The 15,551-nt window shown below is 37.7% G+C and overlaps 1 protein-coding gene across 2 annotated transcripts in view; it reads right to left on the bottom strand.

The window, feature by feature from the left end:
- The window catches only part of Hr4 (nuclear hormone receptor 4), a 96,529-nt gene that overhangs the window by 42,320 nt on the left and 38,658 nt on the right, over positions 1-15,551 (bottom strand). The window contains exon 1 of one of the 2 annotated variants that reach the window (XM_076131722.1): positions 2,909-3,048. The exons of the other annotated variant lie outside the window; for it this stretch is intronic. The gene's annotated coding sequence lies outside the window, so the exon portion shown is untranslated. Of the gene's footprint in view, positions 1-2,908; positions 3,049-15,551 lie in introns of those variants that run through there. 2 annotated transcript variants of the gene reach the window in all.

Below are 15,551 nucleotides of genomic sequence, written 5' to 3'. Positions count from 1 at the left end.
TGCATTATTTCTGGGTCTAGGTTATTTAAATCGTTATAATAATGTGGAATTCCATGCCAATTAAGTTGTTACATGATTCAGAGGATGAATTCCGTTTTTAAACAAGGAAAATGTGTGAATCAGGAGCGTTATTTTTATATAGAGACGCTGGAGTTAACGGCTAAGGAGAGATACTGTAAACAGAGGGACCGAAAAAATAATTAAACATTTAACAATATCTTTGGATCGAGGGCAAGTATAATTATTGCGAGAACCAGAAAAATCTTGATAGTATCAAATGAGACTGACTCCACATTCGTATAGAGATATCGTTGCATATACAAGTCATTCATGAAACGTAGTAGGTGCATGTATACGAGCGTGATTACTGATTATTAATCGGTATAGTGCAGGAGACAGGTTGGCCGGCAGATAACCTAAACGAAAACGCGAACGCATTGATAATGATAACACCGCGAGGCGCTACGGGCGCGGGCCTTTCGCGCTCGACGCCGCACAATCGTTAGATAAACATATGGGTCACTGAACCGACCCAGTTTCGTTCGAGAGCCCACACGATGGGCCCGTGTGCGCGTTTTAGTCAAAAATCCACACAAACACAAACGCAACACTTCAATCGACGCACACATCGACACATTCGCGTACGCGACACGCACATTCGTGAACACCCTACGAACGAGTACCTACCACGCAACGAACTCACATAATTCTCGCTCTAAATATTATTGACCAACGCTAAATACGCGTCATTGCTTTGAATAAATTCGTGTTTACTGTTTAAAACGAATAGCGATTTTACGTTATTTCGAAATTATGTTACATCGCAATGTAACACGTACTTATGTAACTGACAATAATAAAAAAAATACAGCAGTAAAAGGTTTCTCAAATCTTGAAGCTTCGGTCTTTCAAGAGCTCAGTGCAGGTTAAAATGATTACTTATTTGTTTAAAAAAAGGTTCATTAATATTAAAGTTCATCAAAAAGTTAAAAATATAAATAGCAACAAAATATTTTACGTTTTTTTAAGTTGATAAAAATAACTGGTACAAATTTCGAAAGTTACATGGTCAATGGTCTCCAGTAGGCCTTGGCCATGACGACTGCAATGTTGTCGAAATATCGTCCGACTTAAACGTCGACTTGATGGATTCAACCCTTTCACAAAAATCTAGCGGAAAATTAAACAGAAAAATGTACGACGCTCCTGCACCTTTGACTTCCATTACAGCACTTGTATCTAAGGCTCTAAATTGAAATTAGTTAGACAGGTGACTAGTTCGAATCAACATATGTTTAATTAGTGTAACTCGGAATGTAAATCAAATGTTTATATCAGATACCTTGCTTTTTCAATCGATTTTATCATAAGACGGCCTAAATTATTTTAGGTAACAGTTACCAATAAATTTTATAATAATTTTGAATATAAACTAAAAGAGCTATAAACTAGAAAGTCAATTAGACTGTACGTAGAGTCGTTTTAAAGTTATCGAATCGGATAAGATAGATCGAGTGAAAATGCAGTGAGTTTAGTTGGCAGTAACTGCAGTTAACTACTGTGTGTGTAGATAGAGTCGTGTTACTATAGTTAGGTTAGGTAGAGTTAGTTAGAGCGTTCGGTTGTTAAAATATAACCGTGAGGTCATCGCGAAGATCAGGCAGCTCTATGAATGAAAATAATAATATGTGTAACTATACGTATGATTTTGGAATTATAGTCCTTTGATAGCTTGTGTTTTTTGTCAAAAGTTCTTCATAAATAAATAGCTTTTTCCAATTGAAGAAGTACGTTTTGTTATTTTTGAGCTCGCTAGCTAATTGAGAAGATTTTTTAATTTTTTGTATACGCAACTCAGGTAATCAAATACTGGGATTGTTGCAAAGAATTAAATAGAAAGATTATTTGTTTTACATAAAAAATCAGATCTTGTATGTGTTTGTTTATCGCACGATTGTTAATTTTTTTGTTGTCAAGATGTATATAAAAACCCAGTAGAATAAAAAAGGATATTAATTTATTTCAATACAGGACTGTCCAAAGGTTATTATTGTTTTTAGTGCATATAGAGCTAAACGCATTCTATGAGATAAAGACATCAAAACAAATGATAATAACAAGATAACCTACATTTCTATTAATTCTCTATATGCACTTATAATTCGCTAACGTTTATGTAAAAATGTACATAAACTAAAAATCGTCTTATCACTTGTATAATATTCACTACAGTTGGCGCTAGAGGGCGCTATTAGCAACAGATAGACAAATCCAATATGGCCGCCGATCAAACAATTTTTCTGCATTAAATTATTTTGTTCATAAAAATACCATACAATACAATACATAAAATTTATCTACTGTGCAACTAAATACGTAAAAATACATCAAAGCCAAACATAAATACATAAATATCTGTTCAAAACATCACAAAAGCTGATCATAGCTCATACTAAGAAGTTCCAACGAATGATAAGAAATCAAAATATAACAGATACTTATTGTTTGATAATATATACGGGTCCAGATGATTACAGATTTAGGTAGAGCAAGTAAACAGTATTCTTGTCCAGTATCGGTTCCATAACACATAGGCAAGTTAAATGAATCATAGATAAATTACTAGATACAATAGAACATAGATAACTAATATTTAAAAAAAAGTACTCTATAGAAGTTCATTTAGGAAATATAAGTAAAATATATTAATTAGAATTAGTTCATCGTCGATAAAGATTGATAAAACTTTCAGTTTCATAGAAAAAACACGTGTTGTACGTGCAGTGTGTGCGTGGCCGTCTAATTAATAAACAAAGAATGAATGAAACGACGAGACTGCGAAGTGCATGCCAACGTGAAAAATAAAATAACATAAAAGCTGTACAAGACGTACACAACGTCATCTCACCATAAAACATTTTGTTCAATTGCCCTTGTCGTCCGGTCAGCTTTATCGTGTTTGTGTCCATTCAAAATCAACGGCCGAAACCGGAACGCTCAAAGAGTCCTATTTAATCGTTTTCATAAAACAGTTCATCACTGTAACGTGTCATATAGTATGGTACGCAACGGCGGCGGAGACGCCAGTGGTACACACGGGGCGAACGAGCGTGCAACGGAGCGGGAGACGCGCTCGCGGTTGGCGCCCGCACGGAAGTAGGTTAGTAACTAAAGTTTTGTTTGCGTGAGGCTGCGACGCGGTGCACTCGGCTCGCTAGTTCTGGCGCGCGGCGCGGCCCGCGGTGCTGGCGCGCCGGCAGCGCGCGCCCGCCCCGCGCGCTCCCCTCACCCCCGCGCCCGCGCATCTTTCACTTTCGGGCTGCCGCCGCCGGCCGGCGCGCCGCCCGCCCTCACGCGCCCATTGTTGCGACCCTATCATACAACACCGACAACCACTCTTCCAACTTCATCCATTCACCCATACATGTAACAATCGAGAACGTCGAACTCGCTTTCGAAGAAATATAGCTTTACCTAGTTTTCTTGCAATAAATAATTTATTGTAGATACGTTTAGCCTATTCATGCAATGACCTCAAGTTCATTCACTCATAAAATCAATTGCATGTAGAGTCAACAAAATTTTAATTGACCTAATTCTTTAGTTATAAGCAATAAGCATACTTTGCTCTAGAAAAATATGATCTATGATAATCAACTAGAAAGTTAAGAACTGACATAGGTATTGTTAGACACAAGTTTGTTAAGCATGTACACCTCATTAGTGCAATTGTATGTCCAGTATATTTTATCGGAGTGGCACAAATTGCAGATAGCCAATGTAAAAATACAGAAATGCAAATATAAACCCTATTTTGAACCAATATTAATTGTCTCTACCTGAAGTCTAACTGAGGTTCTATATGATTTAATGTACCTTTGAACATGACGGCTCACCTTGAGAAAAACATAATAAGCACCATACCAGTGAGAGCTAGTGTATTCCAGAATTTTCTTTGCAAAGTGCGGTTTGTTAAGTAAACAGAGATAGGAGAAGATAGGACACATGTCCTGCAATAAATATAATTGGTGTCGATGGCGGTATATCGGTGTGGCACCTCCCGGTGGGGTCGCTCACGGTACATCACACGCATTCGCCGAGCGCTCATTGTCGTTGGTTATGTAAGGCGGAGGCCGCGTCGATGCCGCTGCGCTGCTTCGAGTCAACGAACGGCATTGACACGCGCCCGCCTCCCGCCGCTGGCCGCCGCTCCGCCGCCCGCGCACCTTCCTCCGCCCCGCGGAGTCCCTCGCCGCTGCTGAAACCAGCAGCTGCGAAATTGGGTCACGAGCTCCGAGCCACCTCACGTACTCACCGCCCATTTAGCCGAGACCTCTGACGTGCGCACGATTCCCTCTAACTCGCACCATGCCCGTCACCCGCGACAGGCGCAAAGGGTCTTGTGTAACTGGTGCTGTACTTGCAAGACGACAAATGAAATAAACCTTCTGCCGTTTAAAATAACTACGTATTTCAACATGATCGGACGCGGAATCGCCACATATCCAGCAGCGGACCTTGAATTCTATCATGTTACTACTCTTTACGTTACTACTTATATACGCCGAATGTCAGTGTAACATTGATTCTACTTGTCCAATTACCAATTTGGTCTTTAACCACAAGTTCAATCACGATACTCGAGTCATGAAAAGTTTTCCATTTTACTGTCTCTTATTTTAATAACATAATTATGTCCAGTCAAATGCACTCTAGTAAAGTAGTTACGTTATTATTAGTACTTAGCATAATATTTTGTGCCGATCTATCCCAATACTAGGATTGATTAAAAAAATAATTTTATAAATTGCAGAACAGCTTGTATGAGAGCAGTTTTATCCATTTCAGTTCTAAATATGCATTGTATATTCAAGGTTAATCATATTTAAATGCAAAAACGTGTTTTATTTCGTAAGGTTTATAAGGTCAATACTTTACAAATTAGTAATCAAAAATAGCCGTAGCAACAATCAAAACTCGTGTGTATCTGTAAGAAGGTATTGATGGGAATTGCAAGGCTAATATTATAACAGAAACAGCATCAATAGTTTCTAATATCAATGCATGAAAACGGAGAAGGAAAACAGCACTGCGCCGGCATCGAACGCTCGAGTCAACGAACGTCATTGACGACCTGCATCAAGCCATTTTATGTTTTCCCTAGTATGCTATAAAGTTTATATTCCAATGGCTCCCTCGCTCAACCTAGCCTTGGCTCCTACTGGCCTGGCTGACTTAGACATTCTATCTACTTTTACGAGTACATTGGCGAAGGCTCCAGTACAGTTTGGTACTTGTAGTGCATTCAGTAGGTACCTAGATGCAATAAGTTTATCGCGGGCGTAAGCGTGTCCTTATATAATGTTCTAATTCTTGTAAAACACTCATTGGATTACTGTCGTTGACGTTTACCTGTTGTTCCACTTGTTAGGTTACGTCACAGTTATCGTATGTAGAGCCATTATGCACACACGAACACATTTACGCATAGGTGTCAAGTAAGCACTAGTGTGTTTCGCAAAAAATACCTATTACTTATGTGATTGCATAATGAGTATACATTAGTATGTAAATTCGTATAAATTATTAGACTACTTTACGTTAGTAAGTCCCGTTATTTATATAACGATCTCCTGTCCTATTTTTTATATAAACGGTGATGCCTGCGTCATACAGGAAACCGGTCAAGTGTGAGTTGGACTTGCTCTTTGAGCGATCTTGTTAGTGGTAGTTTTATTTTTCTTGCCGCGTTTAAAAAGTTTTTATGATATATCAACTGGGAAATAAGAAGATGGTGTAAAGGAAAGACTCGTTACCTGATTCTGATCGTTATGGTGTGTTGATGGATTTGGTAATCATAGGGTTATAGGAGACAGAACACTAAGGATAAAATCATAAAATGTGAATGCATATACATTGACCTTCCTAGTTAATATTGTGTGTTTGTATTTACAAAAGAACAGATAAACTTGAATACATTACGGTTAAATAACAAACGTAATCTACAGGGCTTGCGTTGAAAAGCCAATCATTGAAGGTCAAGTTAATATCAAGAATTAATTAGTAACCTATAGGTATAATTATCCATTGTTACAATGAAGACCGGTTGCCTAGTACGTACCTGCGTCAAAGCGCAAAGCTCAATTGCAATTTGTTGATTTCAGTGGTGTGGGAACGTTCGTACGGGAGGCATCTCTCATATGACGTCATTCAGTAATAACGTTATCATTGCATTACGCATGTTGAAAATTCGACATACATACGTACTCATACAACTAGCGCCACCTACAGTGCTACTCGTATTAAATGGAAAACCTTGTTCGTTAGGGGTTCGGCTTATCCGATAACCTTCACTGCCATAGGTATAGCGACCAAATGACTTCATAATATCAAGGGAAACGTAGCACGAACAAAAACAAGGGGTCTTTATTTTATTCATAATAACGCCTTAATATCCTACTCTTAAGGAATAAATAAGGTAAATTGTTATAAATAGCTAAAGGGGGAAAGGTTGCGCAATGGACCCGAAACTGCCCTGAAAACGCCCATCGCTATTTTTGTTACAAATGTATTTTTGTTTTAACCCCTTGTATATGCTAGGGGATATAGAGAAGGCTTTAAACATTGTAGTAAATAATATAGGGTGTATTATGGATAGTAATTTAACTAGTGGTCTAGTTGGAGCTTATCTGATGTCGTTGATTGATCTTACCAAGTGTGAAGTATGGCACGCTCACTCACACAAGGGGGGGTGAAGTGCATCGAGCGTATAGCGAGGGTGGTATGTAGCCGCCCTAGTTTCAGGGTGCGCAGGCTGCAATGGGTGAAGGAACGTCATTGACCCACCTAGTACCTGCGCGCTACGCCCCGCCCCGCCCCTCCACCGACCAGACTGATAAATATAGCGATCTCCGGGAATATGGCAATGAAACCGCCCTATACATTCATACTACACTTACTACAGTAGAGGTAGGTTAGTGCGTCAAATTGCATACGTCAAACCTGTAGTCAATAACTTCAGGATACCGACCAGTCATGTGACCTGTCTATCAATGAGTCGTCCAACTACTATCTGGGATGTAGTCAATGCTTCTGTGTACAACATTTGATGGTGTGAATGTTGGTTACGTAATCGTATATGTGATAAAGGCTCAACATTTTTTTAAATCATGTTATTTCTTTTTTTCGAGAAACATATTACTGTAACAGCCTTTATAAACCTAGTGGCCAAACAAGAACAATAAAGACTATTTAAATGAAAACTAAAGTATCAAAATAAAAGATGATAAAAGCTAGCTATTTATGTGGGTCAACAGTTTTTAATTCGTTGTGATAATAAGACCTCCCGCAATAATACTCAACTCTGTTTTATTCAAGCAAATCAATAAGTGAATTATTTGAATTATTCATGTTGTGATCGATATAGAACATAAAACATTCACTGGGTACATTCTAGAAAGCTATTACCAACCTATGCAAACATACAGCCATGAATTATGGTCGGTGCACATTGAATCGTGAATAATGCACTTATTGAGAGGTATTTCGAAAGGTTAGCGACAATCATCATAAATTCGAAGGCGGGGGTGGGTCGCGGGTCTCTGCGGGGGTGGTGGTGCGGTGCGGGAGGGGGGAGGGATGCGAGGCCAGCACGTGCGGGTTGCAGCGGGTGAACGAACGTCATTGACCCACCTCGGGCCCTACTTCCATCGAGCCGATATCACCCCCGCTGATACGATAGCTACGATTCGTCTGTGTGTCGCTGTTTATACTAATAACAATATTAACGATATATACTTTTAGTGTCGTATGTGTGCACGTCCTCGTCATCGCGCCTGATAATGTAAATAATTATATGTAAGCAAGGTTGTGGGAGCTGTTTGAAAAAAGTGTGTAAATATATAAGTATTTTTAGAAGAAATATGTTATTTTTTTTTATTTAAAATCAATTTTCTGAATTTTGCATATTTACCTAAGAGATGTAAAGTTCAGAAGAACAATACAACAATAGTTATAAACAGAACGTACCGAAAATAAATGAAACTATATATCATAAGAAAGCAACGTTCATTGCTCCCAAAAATTTTCTTTCTTGAACTATATGACCTAAAGCGACTTAGAATTCGTACCTAAATTATAAGCAGCACTCGGGCTATAATTCAAACTGCCCAAATGTATTTACAAAGTGGGCCAGAATCTAAGCATTATTGAAATCTAGACCGTAGTACTGAGAACAGTGTGTCCGTTCTACAGCTAGATCATAAACGAAGCTATGTATTTTCCTTTTAACCTAATGATTTTGTGCCAATGTCAAGTGTAACAAGACTATTAATAATATTCTTTATAGTAATTATATTAGGAACAAGGATTCAAATATAAAAACAAATACTTTAATACTCGTTAAAGTATTGATCGCTGTGAAAAAAAGTCTAGTTATGGTATGAAAACCTATGCATGTGATGTATGTAATTAGTAAGATTTGATTTATGATTTGATTAAGCTTTTTTCTATGTTACTTGTTTAATTATTAAAAAAATACTTTACAATAATTCTATTCGTCTCTTTTATAACAGTTGATCCAGATATTGTTTTTAATTTCGTCAACTGTCCTACTGAATTCCTTTATCTGTCTAAACTCAGGGCCGACATTCAGTACATTTCTTAGTTATTTTTTAATTTTCAAAGGTGGTGCTATCTGCTTGAGGAAGTCCACTGCACCGGAGTCCTACTTCCGGCCTCGACGAAGCGATCAATACATATCGGGGAACGAACTCCTGACCTCGAGCTCGGAACTGGGGCGCCGCGCAAGCGCTACCACGCCACCACCGACGGTGCATCCTCGCCATACTCCATTTTGAATTGCTAATTTTATCTCAAAATCTACTTCATTAATATTCGATAGCTCGACATAAGTTATCCATTTTAAGTCATTTTCAACCCCATATTTTGGTATAATTTAGAGGAGTACATATATCTACCTACGTTCTGGGCGTAGCTACGTACGATGCACGTAGAACCTTTGACATTTAAAGATCAATAATATTGTGGCAGCTTTAACAATTCTATTACTTTTGCTGGTATCGCATTTGTATATAACAATAAAGCGCCCATTCTACTTGGACCCGGCCGTCTATTTTAAGGAACATTTCAGACAATTTTCTTGAAACTACCATGGTGCTCGCGTTATGCAACTGCTACGGCCACACATCGCTTCCTTGTTTTTAATTTGACTTAAGTGAACATTAGTGTTCGACGCTTGTTTATTCGGAAGTAGAATAAATTATCGGAGAGCGTGTCTTGAATCTTGACATTATGGTTAAAGAGTATTCTACTCAAAGTTCTCCAGTGCTGTATTTTGTTTAGTATTAACAAAATAATTTATAATCCAGTCTTTCTTGAATAAGTCTTATGCTAATAAGGTATCAAATATTGTCTAAGCTTAATCTTCAAGGAACTATTGGCAAATTGCACCGAGTAGTTCAAGTGGCGTAATGCGTTTTCTTATATTTTTTTCTATATCTAATGGCGCAATATCGCGCACTGTGAGATTCGACGCGATCAAGATAGTGGCCGATATTAACTCCGCTGACCTTTGCAATAACACGAAGTACGTGCACTGAACAAAGCGACCACACCGCGCCAACTTCTATAATTAACAATTGAATGTGTTACTTTAAAAATAATATAGACGAAAAAAGCCAGCCATCTGAAGGCATTACGAGTGAAGGTAAAGGACAGTCGATACTGTTGTTCAATACTCGGTATAAATTTTGAGACGCGGGCTTTTGAATGCGGCCCTGTTGCAATGCCAAGGCGACTGCCAAAAGGCGGAGTGAGGTCAAAGCCCAATGTCAGGGGCCCTAAGAATTTTGTCTCCACTGCATTTTAATAATACGTTCAGTCAATTAACGCACGAGTCCATTGAGAAGATGCACGGCGCGGACACAGCTCCGTGGATATTTACTCTCTTGTGAGGAAAGTAAAAGTGAATTACGACTCTGCTGATTTAATTTAGTTATAAGACAGCGTTAATGTTACATATTTCGGTTGGTGACATCGCATTCAATTCGCATCAAGTATGCTGCAAAATTATACACTGTCTTTTTATTTTTTAGTTTTAATTTTTAAATCAGTCATTTAGTAGTTATTTATCTGATCTAAAAGTAAATTATGCAGAAATGTATAAAAAATATTCTTGTTTGACATGATATAAGTGGTTAGTCATGTTTCACGAATGTTTCTGTACATTAAAAAATATGTTCAATCAAAACATTTCATCAATTAAAATCGTAGAGGCTCGTCCTGCCAAAATACACCGCACATTTAGTTCAACAGGTCATAAAAATAGTTGTTCGAAACTCAAACATTCTATTTATGATTTTATTTTTTTACGCACTGACACTTAGGTATTCAGGCTGTCATATTCCATCAGCCAATATTGTTTTTCAATAATTTTGCAAACTCTATGTTTAGAATAGCACAGAGTAATTAAGGTCATGAGTACAGAATTTGTAAATAGAACATAAAATAATTTAAAATCTAAAAACACGAGTATGATTTTGTGAAATTTCGGGGAAAAACGATCGCAGAAAATGTACTTTATGTTTTGTTTTTGTAGGGGAGGTAGAGACGGCTACGGCGACGTTTCTTGACAAGGTTGATGGTTACTTTTATATAAAGTGTTTATTCAAAGATATTATATGATTAAAATACATAGAATCTTAAAATTATTACAGGCGCTAACCAGTTTTTCTTTATACAATTCTCTGAAAGTGACTGAAATATCCTTTTATGTATCTAATTTAAGGTTCTACAAGTTTAAAGAATGTGAATTTGCTTTATAACTAAGAATTCATCCCGGTTTATTTCGATAACATAATCAATGAACGAGAATTTAAAACTTTACATTTTCTCACAGTTTTAGCGCAACGCACAACACATTTTTATAAATACCTTAAGAAGTCAATTTCATTGCAAAAATAAGAAAATATATAACATCGTGGGAAAACTTTAAAAAGCAGCGAAGTTTCTAGAGAAAGCCATAAAAGGTCACTGTTTACGCAACCCCGTAATTGGGGCAGTAGAGTCAGTAAACCCTCAAGGACTGAATCGACATCAAATAAAAATAATCTTTTGTTTTCTTTCCATTTGTTGTATGTCAGATAGATTTATTGTTGTCTTTGTTTAACATTATGGCATATCGAAAAAAAGGAAAATAACTTTGCTAAAAAAAAGCTGTGCTTTCTGAATTTATTTTTTCAATTTAACAGTAAAGAATGCAATGTATTAAAGTTTGTTTTTATGCAATTGTCAATGTTTTCTACGATATCGGAATTATCAGTTTACAACTGATTAATATCAAAGATTGAAAACAAGTTTCAAGGAGATTTTATCAGGTATTGATCGCATGGCTTAAGGGGAATTACGCGAGTTAAAACCTCTATAGAGTATACAGGGCGGATTGTAAGCTGTTTTGCAAAGTCTTGTTCCGTTTCTACTTGCGACGCTTACCCTTTAACCTTTCAAACGAGAAGCTTTAAACAACAATATAACTTCGCTACTGATTTTAAAGTGGCATGGGGTCTAATTTAATCAATACTTAATTTCTTGACAATCTTTCACGAATTTTGGCCATATTTTTCTTTAAATTTGGATCTTATTTGAACTGCGCAATGTGATGAAAACCTCATTCGATCGACGAAAATATCACATCGAACAGCGCATCCTAAAGTAACTCAATTTGGTCGTCTCAAATATTCTTAGCATCCATCAAATTAAATATCGTAAAGTCGACTGAGCAAATATTCTTATGGAAACCTCTTTACGGGATTCAAGTCACCATGGAAACCATACAAGCTCTCCCAGGTTGGTTGAGGCCCGGTCTGCTGCCGGCAAGATGACCTCTCGAAATTTCGAAGGTCGTACAAATTTACACGCGCCGTCATTGATTTTGGGTACTGGTACATTGGTGGGTGTGTATGTGCATGTATCTACGGTGGCTGTGTGCTATGGCAGTGACAGTGGTTCGGCCCCCTTTTGACCTATTTTCAGGTCCCTTATACAGCGGGATAGTGACGCAAGCACGCGCAAGAAGCAGTACCGTTATCAATGCTGCGGACTTGAGATAATTAACTGCTTTGATTATACAATAATTGAAATTTTGGTATAATTATATACGATTCTGTAAGTGTATCCGCATTCAAATTAATCAAAGAACCAAGTTCGGTAAGAAGCATTAGAATTATTCGTAAGATATAGGTATATTGAACATCTAACAATGTTACTTTACTAAATTTTTATGTAGTAAATGTAAAGCTTGCTTTTAGGCAAAGAAAATTTGTCTAGCGTTTGAGGTTCGTAGTTTTAGTATTCGTTCTGCATGCGTCCGGCATATGCTACGAAGAGTCCGTACTAGAGTCGCCTGAGGGACCTTTGAACAGAGCACTCAGCGAATGAAAATATGCTGTTACGTACTTTCATGAATTGAACCAACAAGCTTCTTACCTACTGTAGAAGAAAACAATCGATTTAGCTAAAGTATATACCTAACTGTGTTGTTGAAGGTTGAAATACAACAACAGTATTGATATCCAAATATTATTAAGAAATCAAATTGTCTTGGAGAGTTCTAAAAATAGCTGGCCCATTACGTCGTAAGGCGGAATCACGAGTGGTGTCTAAACAAAGCGGGTGTGTTTGGAGGCATTAGATTGGGCGGTCGTCTGGGGCGGGCGGCGGCGCGGCGGCGGCGCGTCGTCATGGCAACGCTGCAGCCGACGACGCACCGACCCAGTTCCTACCGCCCGCCCAAATGTTAATGACCTCCAAAACCCAGGTCGAAGTTCACGCGTTACACGGGTAAGGGATCTATCCATGTACCCCTGTACACTTTTTACGGGTCACACCATGTATTGATCCGAACACTTTAAAGATTGAATCTAGGTTAGATACGGTGTCGAATTAACCAAGAATTTACCCTTGAACACGATATTTTGGTACGCACAAAGAAATCGAGATGCATTTTTTACTTCTTGTTTTGTCTTCGTATTTGTTTATTTGACAAGCGGCTCCATTTATTAGTTGGTGCCATTAGCGCGATTGTTGCTGTTAAGTAATAAAAATATCTTGAGGCTTATTGTTCAAAATGTTGTTGACGTGTGAAGAGGAGATCGTTCACATGTTTGCGTGTGTAAACAAACTGTTTGGCAGCCAGTATTTAGTGCCGGTGGGTGCAGGTTCGAGTCAAGGTGCGGCACCGCCTCTTCAATACGACTGTATTCATGAACTGCTTATTGTTAAGTTTAGAGCCTCGCGGATAGAGCAATAACCTAGACAATGATACCTATATTGTACTACGGTCCGTTTAATCTTATTATTTATTCAGCAACAGATTTTTATTTATGGAACTTTATTCGGTATACATTTCGAATCGTTTTGAGTAAATCGTCGTTCACTATGATATATTGAAAATAAATATTTAATACATATGTTTATAGGCAATATATATACAATGTACATGTTATCGATTCGATAGTTTTATTTCTAACAAAGCCTAAGCCCTCGGTAAGAAATACGCTTTACTCTGTTTGCCCGGTACCGAAATCTGCGATCTAGAGATAATTCGTGTAAATTCTAAGTATATTCAGTGTCTTTGCTCTTTAGTCCCGAATAAGCTCCTATATTAATAAACTCTTATTAAATCTGTATCCAAAAATAGAAGCGCTGAGAAGCAATAAATCAGGCATGGGACCGAGGCAATGTGTAAATAACCTTGCTGGAAATTCATCACTGATTGAACTTATATATAGGATCAGACTACTTCAGACTACTCAAAATTCGTTGTAGTCAAGCGACTATCCCCTGCGGTTAAAATTTATTCTAAATAAAACTTTAGGCGAATACATATGTCGCACATATGTTAATAAATTCCTAGTTACGTTAGTGTTTGTAGATGTAGCCGAAAGGAAATTGCAAATAATTTTAGCTCATTACAACGACTGCGCCTAGACGGTGCTGTGTGTGTGTGTTCGTGTGTGTACACGCGATCTACGCAATTACATGTAAAGAATAGTGACAGAGTGCACACAGACGCGAGTGTAATCGAAGGACTGCTCTGTGTCGTATGCATTTGCAGAGCTCTGTAGGGCTGTTAGCTACAATATTTATTTAACAATAACCTTTGAAACTTATAGCTGTCAATCCAAACTATATTTGTTTTATCGCTTATCGTCGTTACAAACTTCTATGTGCTCGTAGGATAAAAAAAATTGAGAAAAGTTTGCGCGCGGCGACGCAACAAATACTTTCTTTGTATTTGGATAAGGTTCATCCGATATAAAAGTTGGCCTGATAAAGCCGTGTCTAAATTGCCTCAATACAATCGCGAGCGGGGACTGAAACCCTTCGCGAGCAAATATTTGCATGACCCACAGGTGTTCGCTACGATTTGGCGTCCGTGATTCGTGGATTATTAATGAAGCCGTTTGCGGTACAAGGATTGCGGAGATTCTGTACATTTACATAACAAAAGGCAAAGGATTTATTCAACTATTTGCGTACTCTAACTTATTAAAACATTTATTTTTCCTTTTTTGTATAAACAAAACAAAGACTACAGAGTGTCACCTGCACTGCTCTGTAACGTAGAGTTTTAGACATTACTAGGCATTTTAAATATTGCATCTACTTTTTGTTCGTTGATTTGTTCTCTGTTTATTCACTAATACGAATCTACCACATCTGACGGGTTGCTAGGAAAAGGTTTTTGAGATTTCAGTGTATGATGTCCTTGTTCATTGGCTGTTAGCTGTTAGTAAGTACCTCTGAAGAATGTGTATGTAGGCAGCAGCCCTGCGATGCGGCTGGATCGCACGGCCGTAACTCATACACGCACATTAGCCCAGCGCCTCGTGATGCAATGCACTCTTGCGCACAACAACCCGCCTTATTTACTACTTATTACCAAGCTTTAATCGATTTTCGTCTAACTATCGTATATTTTACGTATATATTAATAACTATAACTTATACAACTGAAGTTTCATAAGCATTTCAATGAATGTCTTTGGTTAATGCTAATCATATTTTAGAGGTGACTTAAACATAATTTAGAACTTGATATCTGTGTAACTTGTGTATTTTGCAGGTACGATTTGTTACGAAGTACAATTTACTCCAAGCTTCAACTAATCAATAACCTACTAAATAGATTTCTATGTTAACTCTTGACTACTAACCTCAATATTTTTCTAAAAGCTACATTAATTTCCCTGTTTTACAATACATGTTCTTGTCAAGCTTAAATACTAATAAATAAATATTGGAAAGTAGTCTTCAAAGGATCGATTTGACACGTGTAATACGTATTTTCCACGTCAACGATCTAACAGTTGGATACGGGAGGAGCGGCGTATGAAGTCGTTTTGGTGAAGGGTGGCTATACGAGTGCGAACCAGTAGTAACCGATCAATACAATGTGATAAGAGTCACACCGTCTCTATTCTCTTATGATAATTACTGCTCTATCTATACTGCAGTGTCTAGATGTATAG

The sequence above is a fragment of the Anticarsia gemmatalis genome, chromosome 2 (assembly GCF_050436995.1).
Source record: "Anticarsia gemmatalis isolate Benzon Research Colony breed Stoneville strain chromosome 2, ilAntGemm2 primary, whole genome shotgun sequence".
In the NCBI taxonomy this organism is placed as follows: Eukaryota; Metazoa; Arthropoda; class Insecta; order Lepidoptera; family Erebidae; genus Anticarsia; species Anticarsia gemmatalis.
Note: the sequence above shows the minus strand (reverse complement) of the source record. Positions and strands in the feature narration are given on the sequence as shown.